Source organism: Myotis brandtii, unplaced genomic scaffold, assembly GCF_000412655.1.
Source record: "Myotis brandtii unplaced genomic scaffold, ASM41265v1 scaffold112, whole genome shotgun sequence".
Taxonomy (NCBI): domain Eukaryota; kingdom Metazoa; phylum Chordata; class Mammalia; order Chiroptera; family Vespertilionidae; genus Myotis; species Myotis brandtii.
This window is the reverse complement of record NW_005353838.1, coordinates 14044306-14053175: the sequence shown is the minus strand read 5'-3', so window position 1 is coordinate 14053175 and position 8870 is coordinate 14044306. Positions and strand designations below refer to the sequence as shown.

Below are 8870 nucleotides of genomic sequence, written 5' to 3'. Positions count from 1 at the left end.
CCGAGGGGTCCGAGGCAGGGGCCAGGGCCTTCCGACGTTTGCTCTGAGCCGGCTGGGCCCTGCTGAGACCCAGGCTGAGGCGCTCCCCACAGGCTGGGATCTTGTTTTGGGCTTCAATGTGCATAAGGCCTCCAGCATTCTCGCCATAGATACTCGGCACCCAGTCGCCAACAGCTACCCCAGCCTGTGCAGCTATGCCTCCAGGCGTGAGGCAAAGGGAGATGGAGAGGGGCACATTGAAGTCCTTGCCCGCTTGCAGCCGAAAGCCCCAAGGGACTGGTCCCTCCGGTACCACCTTGAAGGCATCCATAGTGCCTGCCCCTGTTCTGTCCTGCTGGGCACTGCTCGCCGGCCGGCTCCAAGGAGCCGCCTTGGGATCGGCCACCGTGTTCTGCTGAAGTGATTTTAGATTTACATCAGGTAAGCCAAAGAGAAGAGAGGTCCTCACAGCTTTTCACCAGGAACCTCAGTGCCAACGTCTCCCGTCACCAGCACCCCCACTTCTGACATCTCGTGTCACCAGCGTATCAAAGCTGAAGAGCTAACACTGCTTAATGCTCTCAACTCAGCCACAGTCTTTATTCAGCTTCACCAGTTTCTCTGACACCCTCTCTCTGTCCCGCTCTCTGTCCAGGATCCAACCGGGTCCCACACTGCCTAGTCCCGTCTCCTCAGTCTGTGCCATCTGGGACGCTCCAGTCCTTCCCGGGCCTTACGACTTGGATGCTTTCGGGGGTACAGGTCAGGCATCTTGAAGAATGTTTGTTAACTGGGTTTGATGTTTTCTCTCTAAAGATTAGCTGGGTGCTATGCTTCCCCTCCCAAGAACCTAGACTCGATGTTTGTCCTTCTCAGGTCATAACATTAGGGCTACCGAAGACCAATCCATCTCCCTGACGGTGATGTTGGCCTCAATTACATTTGTGCTCCACTATACTAGTAATTACTATTTTCCCCTGGTGATGATGCCAATACCCATTTCTCCTGACGTTTAGCATCCGTACGGAGCTTTTCCTGCAAGAATAATTACTGTGGCATGTTGATTTTCTATGACTCTCTTCTTTTAACAGTTATTTTTAAATTAAACTTATTGGGATGACACTGTTTAGTGACACGTGTCAGGGTACAGTTCTCTAACACATCACCTAAATAGTGCACTGTGAGCTCACTCCCACAGTCCCCTCTCCTTCCATCACCATGCATCTGACCCCTTCACCCTCTCCACCCTTCCTCACCCCCTTTTACATTTAATTGGAATTGTTTTGTTGGAACAGGCTGTCCTTTCTCTCCCATTTACTTATTTGTTCAAAAATTTTTCTATCAATATGGACTCACGGATGTTTATCCTAGGGTTATAGTCCAATACAATTATTCTTTTTTGTTTAAATTGTCCCAGATTTGGCCAACCCAGGGTAGCTCCTGTGCCCTTTCAACACTCCTAAGCCCTGACCATGGACAAATTAGCATGACAACTTAAATTTTTTTTAAAATAATCCTATTAAGCTTTGTCATGGTAACTACTTCAGAGGAATTACACAAGACATATCAAAACTCGTGGAATGCAGCTAAATGATTGCTTACAGGGAAATTTATTCCTTAGGTCAGTGGTCGGCAAACTGCGGCTCGGCAAACCGCGGCTCGTGAGCCACATGCGGCTCTTTAGCCCCTTGAGTGTGGCTCTTCCACAAAATACCGGCTCTTCCACAAAATACCAACTTCTGTGCATGGGCCATGAAGTTTCAATCGCACTGTATGTGCGCACCCACACGTGGTATTTTGTGGAAGAACCACACTCAAGGGGCCAAAGAGCCGCATGTGGCTGGCGAGCCACGGTTTTCGGACCATGGCCTTAGGTAAATGCATTAGGTGAGAAGACTGAAAAGCAATGATCTACGTTTCCGTCTCAAGAATCTAGAAAAAGAACAGGAAATAGAAACAGAAAAAGAAGAAAGGAAGAAATAATAATTATAAGAACTTCTTTTTAACCTTTGGCATATCAATTTTCTAGTTCAGTGATTTCTACTGTTAATTATATTATTTCAACCAACTTGAGTCTGGCATAACCTTGAAATCAAAACTTGACAAAGGCTTTTAAATAAAGGAAAACTGCAGCCCTTTCCCTCTGATGATAGCAATAAAAAAATTCTAAACAAGAAATTGGCCAAATTATATACAAAGGTAATGCATCACAACGCAGAGGGGTTTTTCCAGGGATAGAAGGTGGTTTAACAGCAAGAAGGAGGAAATCCAAGTCAATAGACGCGGAAAAGGCACTGACATTAAGAAAACTCCATTTATTGTAAAAATTTTTAGCAAACTGTAGGAATAAAAGGGAACTTTTGTAACTTGATAGAGTGTATGTGAATTCCTGCAGCAAACATCATTTTAATGGTAAATTAGTTAATGCATGTTTATTAATGGTGTCATAGGTAAGAAAAAATGCATGAGGATTTGAAAAGAAAGCATTTCTCAATGATGTGATTGTGTACATAGAAAATATAATTCATTAAAAATTCTTAAAATTAATAAGGTTACAGATCATTATTATGAAAACCAATTGGCCCTGGCTAGGTGGCTCAGTTGGTTGGAGCATCATCCCATACACCGAAAGGTTGTGGGTCCCATCCCAGTTGGGGCACGTATGGGAGGCAACCGATTGATGTTTCTCTCTCTCTCTCTCTCTCTCTCTCTCTCTCTCTCTAACATATCCTCAGATGAGGATTAAAAACAAACAAAACAAAAAATACAAACTGAACATTTAAAAAATCTCGACTATAAATTCAATGCAATCTGAATTACTATGCCAGAAAGTTATTTTCTTGGAAATGAACAAGCTTCTTTTAAAACATGTGTGGCAGTCAGCCTCTGAGATGACCCTGGTGACCACCTCCTGCTGCCCATGTCCTGTGTGACCCCTCCCTTACGTGTGGGCCGGCTGGTGATTCACGCCTAATGAATGGAATGTGGCAAAGTGATGGATGCCACTTCTGAAGTTAGGTGACAAAAAGCCGAGACTTCTGTCTTGGGTTCCCTGTGGCACTGCCTCTGGGATGGCAAGCTGTCTTGTCACGAGGACGGTCAAGCAGCCTGTCAAGTCCGAGTCCCACGTGGTGAGAGACCGAGCTTCCAGCAACCACACAGTGAGTTCTGAAGGGAACAGTGAGCCTTCAGAAGTGACCTCAGACGGGCACACAGCTGGGCTGCAGCCTCTGAAGAAACCCTGAACCAGACACACCCAGGTCCCAACTCACAGAAATACGGTGAAATAAACAACAAACATATACAATTTGTTTAAAGCTGTATTTACTAGCCCCAGCCCTGTCCCACAATACTCTTGGGCTAACTGCATACCCAAATAGTGTAACAGCCTTATTAAAAACATGACATTCAGAAAGGCCCGGCATGTGACTTTTCCTTGGATACTACAAAGCATCAGAAAAGAAGGCTGGCAAGTAAATGACAAATGAAGAATACATATAAGTAGAATGATTTCTCCCCCATGCCAGAGAATTAGACAATTCTTGGTTCCTAATGTAATTTCCCAGTAAAAGGAACAACTAGTCTCTTTGGAGAAACAATTGATGAAGGTTTGGGTGAGAGAAGGTACAAGGGGAGTTAACATACCAGAAAACAAGGTGCATACAGACTGATGGAGGCACTGAGGGGCTCCCGCTTTGGGGAAGTTAAATATCAAAGTTACAATGGATTACAATGGATTTGAACACATTGAAGAACAAAAAATTTCCAGGAATCCAAAAAATAAAAATGAGAGAGTGAGAGGAGGAAGGGAGAAGGTACTTTTCACTCTTAGAAGAATGTTGACTGAAAATATATGCTCTAATCCATGTGCTCCAGTCCAGTCCTGCCATTTCTTCTTTGCTTGGTCTAGAGGTTTTTTATCAGTCAGTTCAATGTGGAAGTTTGCAGGTCACTCCCTGAACTGAAGTTTGTATGAGAAGTCCCAGTGGAGAAGAACATGAGGCTCTGTTTTTTTAAAAATCTGAGCCCAATTATCCACCAGGAGCCCTTCATAGTAGGTATCTTTTTTCTTAGCAACCACATATCTGTTGTCTGCTATGTGAGCTGCACAGGGGCCCTGGAGTAAGCGATGAGGAGAGAGCTGGAGGCGGATTTTCTATCCTGATTCCAACCAGAGGAGAAGAGAGGTGTCTGGAGAACACAGGTCTGGGGCAAATTTCCATTCTGACTTGAGCCAGTATGTGAGGGGCAGAGCAGGTGCTGGGCTAAGGGGCAAGGAGGGAACTGGAGACAAATTATTTATCTCCTCTCCTCACAGATTTTTGTTGACATTGTTAATCCTCACCTGAGGATACCTTTCTCAATTTCTCTCTTGAAGGGGGGAGGGGGGAGGAGTGAGAGAGAGAGGGAAACATCCATGTGAGAGAAACACATAGATTGGTTGCCTCCCGCATGTGCCAAGACTGGGTTCAGGGATCAAACCTGCAACCCAGGCCCGTGCCCCTGATTAGGAATCGAACCTGTGACCCTTCAGGCCGATGGTCTAACCACTGAGCTATGTGGGCTCCACACAGCTTTTTAAAAAAATATATAATATATGTTTATTGATTTCAGAGAGGAAGGAAGAGGGAGAGAGAGATAGAAACATCAATGATGAGAGAGAATCATTGATCGGCTGCCTCCTGCATGCCCCCCACTGAGGATCGAGCCCACAACCTGGGCATGCGTCCTTGACCAGAATCGAACCCGGGACCCTTCAGTTCGCAGGCTGATGCTCTATCCACTTAGCAAAACTGGCCAGGGCTCCACACAGCTTTTGATGGGGTCATGAGTAAACAGGAAAGGAAAGACCTGTGAGCAAATTCTCCCTCCTGCTTCAGGCAGGGCATGAAGAGCACAGTGGTTCTTGGGGCAACTGGCCAGAAAAGACCTTGAACAGAATTCTGCATCCTAGCTTTAGCCACCTTGTGCAGTTAAAGCAGTTGCCTGACAAAAGGAGAAAGATCTGGAGCTGAATTTTCCATCCCTGCTTTACTCCAGATTTGATGAGCAACAGGATATGAGGAAAGAGGCCCAGGGACAGAAGGGCCAGTAGAGACCTTGAGACGAATTGTTTATTCTGATTCTAGCCCAGCAGCTAATGGGCAGCCGCCACCCGCAGAAACAGGGAAGCGAGACCTGGCTGCATTTCTCCATCCTGGTGTAGGCAGTGCGTGAGAGGTGGACGGGGTGCCTGCCTGGCCTAAGGGCACACTTCAGCCAGCTGGAGTTCTGTGAGCACTTTCTCCAGGCTATTTTCAAGTCCGCACTCCCTCAGGGCTGTTTTCCTGGGGAGAGTGCTCTGTGTTCCAGTGGGACCACTTTTTGTGATCACCTCTTCTGGACAGGATTTGGGAGTTCACTACTTTCAAAGAGACACATTAATGGAACAGAAGAGGCGCAGTTATAGACATAAATCTATAGGTAAATTTTCTGTCTCCTCAGATCATTAGAAGAAATGTGCATCTTACCTAATAATAGACAAATATGTAAATTGACCATCCCTCTGCTACACTCACCAGCCAACCAGGAGAGTATGCAAATTAACCCAACAAAGATGGCAGTTATTTGCATACACAGGCGCGAAGCGGCGGAGCGAAGACTGAAGGCTCTGCCCGGAGCAAAGGCCTGGGTCCCAGGTGCCGGAGGAAAACTGGTGCCGGCGGCCAGGGGAAGGGAAGGCCTATTGCACAAATCTCTTCGTGCAACAGGGCCTCTAGTTTATAATAATAAAAGCACAATATGCAAATCAACCGAACGGCCGAACAGCAGAACCGTTTGGACGGCCACACTATGACACACACTGGCGCCAGGCCAGCCAAGGCGGTGTGATGCGATTGGTTGGGGGGCCCCACCATCGTCCCATGATCGCCCCAGGGGAAGGCCCAGGCCACCCTCTTCAGGGCGATCGATTGGGGGGCTCCGCAGAACCAGGGATGTGTGGTAGTGGACGCGGGTAGCACCAGGCCAAGGCGAGTGTGGGCGGGGGGCAGGGCTGGGGCTGCGAAGCCAGGGCCGCAAAGCTGGCAGCCAGGGGGAGGAAGACCTACCCTTGCACAAATTTCATGCATCGAGCCTCTAGCCTATACTAATAGCCTAGGTCAGTGGTCGGCAAACTGCGGCTCGCGAGCCACATGCGGCTCTTTGACCCCTTGAGTGTGGCCACGAAGTTTCAATCACACTGTACGTGCACGCCCACACGTGGTATTTTGTGGAAGAGCCACACTCAAGGGGCTGCAGTTTGCTGACCACTGGCCTAGGGGGTCGTCACTCCCTCATGCCGTGATGCCCTCATGCCGTCACAAGGAGGCTGCATGCGCAGCGGGTACGCGAGGCCCAGCGGCCACTCTGCGTGGCGAGGCCTGGGAGTGGGGGGGGCAGTGGTCTTGAGAATGCAAGTGCCGCCCCTGCAGCTGGCAGCCAATGACGAGGCAGAATAGGCCTTTGAAGTCAGGGAGGGGCGGGACCTGCGCACTTGGTGTGGAGGGAATAGGACAGGCTCCGTGGGAGGGAACACAGAGCAGAGCTGTGAGTGGAGCTGGTCGCGTTCAGCACGGCGGCTCCTCTTCAGGTGTGACAGGCTGCAGCGGCCTGGCTTGGCTGAGAGGGAAGGGGCAAGCGCGGTGCTCTGAGCGCAGTCACCATGGACTGCCCGGATGAGGGGACTCCTGCCAAGGCCTGCCGCCTGAGCAGCTTGGAGCCCTCTCAAGAAGACATGCCGCTGCCGCCACCACCTCCGCCACCACCAGTGCTCATGTGACTGGCCCTGCCTCCACCGGAGCAGTGCCTGAGGCTCCGGGAGGAAATAGAGGTGGCACAAGTGCTAGCTGACATGAGGGGGGTGGGATTGGGCCTCCTCTGCCCCCGCCACCCCCCTATGTCATTCTGGAAGAGGGGGCAGTGCTTGTGAACTTCATCCTGGGTGCCAGGTGTTCCTACTGGGATCCTGATTTCGAGGCTGGGTATGGGGAGGCGCCCCTCCCACGGAGAGCCTGGAAACATTCTCTCCTGAGGAGGTGGCGGGGGAAGCCTAGAGATCGACATTCAGGTTATGGAGCCAAGTGGCTTTGGTGGAGGGGCCTTAGATACCTGTAGCCTAGGGGGATGGGAGTAACAGGTGTTAGCCGGTCTACAGGGGAAGGAAGAGGCCATTATCATAGTGGAAGATGACGAGAAGGTGGAGAATGTGAGGAAGAGGAGGAGGAAGCAGAGGAAGAGGCCTGGGGGGCTCGCGGCTCCACGCAGCATGGAGGAGCCCATGGCTCTGGCCTACCTCTTTGGGGCAATCCATTGAGGAGCCCCAGGGTTCGGGGTCCCGGGTTTTGCACTATTTCGTGCACCAGGTCACTACCTATATAGTAAGTGGCATTAGGTCATGAAGTAAGGAGCAGGTCACAGATAAAAGTCTACCAGCAGGGCCCTTTCCTGAATGGGGAGGCGGGGCTAGGTTGGAGTGAAAGGCAGTGTCCAGATTTGAGGCTAGTGCTGGGGCTGGAAGTTAGGCAAGTGACCTTGCAAACAGGAAGTGATGTGCCCCAGAAGCAGAAAGACCAGCCATGATGTGTGTGACACTGTGAGGATTTCGGGGAGAGGCGGGTTTAACCTGAGGGGAGCAAAGGTATGGACAGGAGGAGGCAGGTGGCCCAACCTGAGCCGGGGGGGTGTTGTGGATATGAGGCAGGCAGCTGGCAGATCTGAGGCGAGTAGGGGCCTGGGAGCAGCGCTGCTGGGTTCTGAGGTGTGAGGCGAGCAGTGGGAGGACCTGAGGTGATAGGTGGGGACCCAAGGTCTGAAGGCAGCCCTATCTCAGCTAAGTTTCATCACTGCGACTTCTATTTCTCAGTAAGCCAAAGCAGTTCCCTCCCAGGCTCTCCCGTTGCTTCTTCTACACCAAGCCCTTTTTGTTTCACTGCCCTGTTTTAATGAATGCACTCTTAAAAAAAGGATAATTTGTTTTAGCTATATAAAAACACTAGGGGCCCAGCACGTGAAATTGCGCGAGACCCAGGACCCAGAGTCCTGTGGCTCAGCGGGACCCAGAAAGAGTCCCGCGGTCGCTGCCTGCCGCTGCCGCTGTGGGAGGCGGGACCCAGAAAGAGTCCCGCAGACACTGCCGCCGACACGGGAGGTGGGACCCAGAAACTCGGCTGCCGCCCCGGAGGGATCCAGAAACCCACCCACGCCTCCAGTCAAGTCCTTCAGAGTCAAGTCTCCGCCAACCTGCATGCGCCTCACCACACACGCAGCCCCACCCACCCGGCGCATGCAGCCTCCTGCTGATCAGTCATTACAGTGTGATGGCATCATGACCACAGGCTTTTTATATAATAGACTAGGGGCCCAGTACACGAAATCCGTGCGGGGGGTGGGGTCCCTCAGCCCGACCTGCACCCTCTCCAATCCAGGAGCCCTCAGGGGATGTCCTACTGACAGCTTGGGCCCACTCCCCATGGTTCTCTGCTCTCTCCAGGGCCTGCCTGCTCCCCACCACGGCGACAGCCAAGCAGGCCCTACTGGGTGCTGCCTGCAGGCCATGCTTGTCTGCTCCTGGGCCGCGCTTGGCTGCTCCCAGGTCGCGCTTGGCTGCTCCTGGGTCACCGTGGCAACAGCCAAGCAGGTCCTGCTGGCCGCAGACACTCCAGAGACAGCAGAGTAGCGAGGCTTGATCCGCTACCGGAGTGGGCGGATCCCACCTCTCCACTTGGTCCCTGCGACCCCTGGCCGGGCCGACAGGCCCAAACACTCCAATGGGGGGGCTGAGGGGACTGGGCGCTGCCATCTTTGTGACAGAGTGATGGTTAATTTACATATTACTTATTAGATAGGACTAGAGGCCCGGTGCACAAAATTCA

The 8870-nt window shown here is 51.0% G+C and overlaps 1 pseudogene; it reads right to left on the bottom strand.

Moving 5' to 3' along the window:
- Positions 1-310, bottom strand: part of LOC102261027 — a 16227-nt pseudogene extending 15917 nt beyond the window's left edge.
- Positions 311-8870: the final 8560 nt, after the last annotated feature.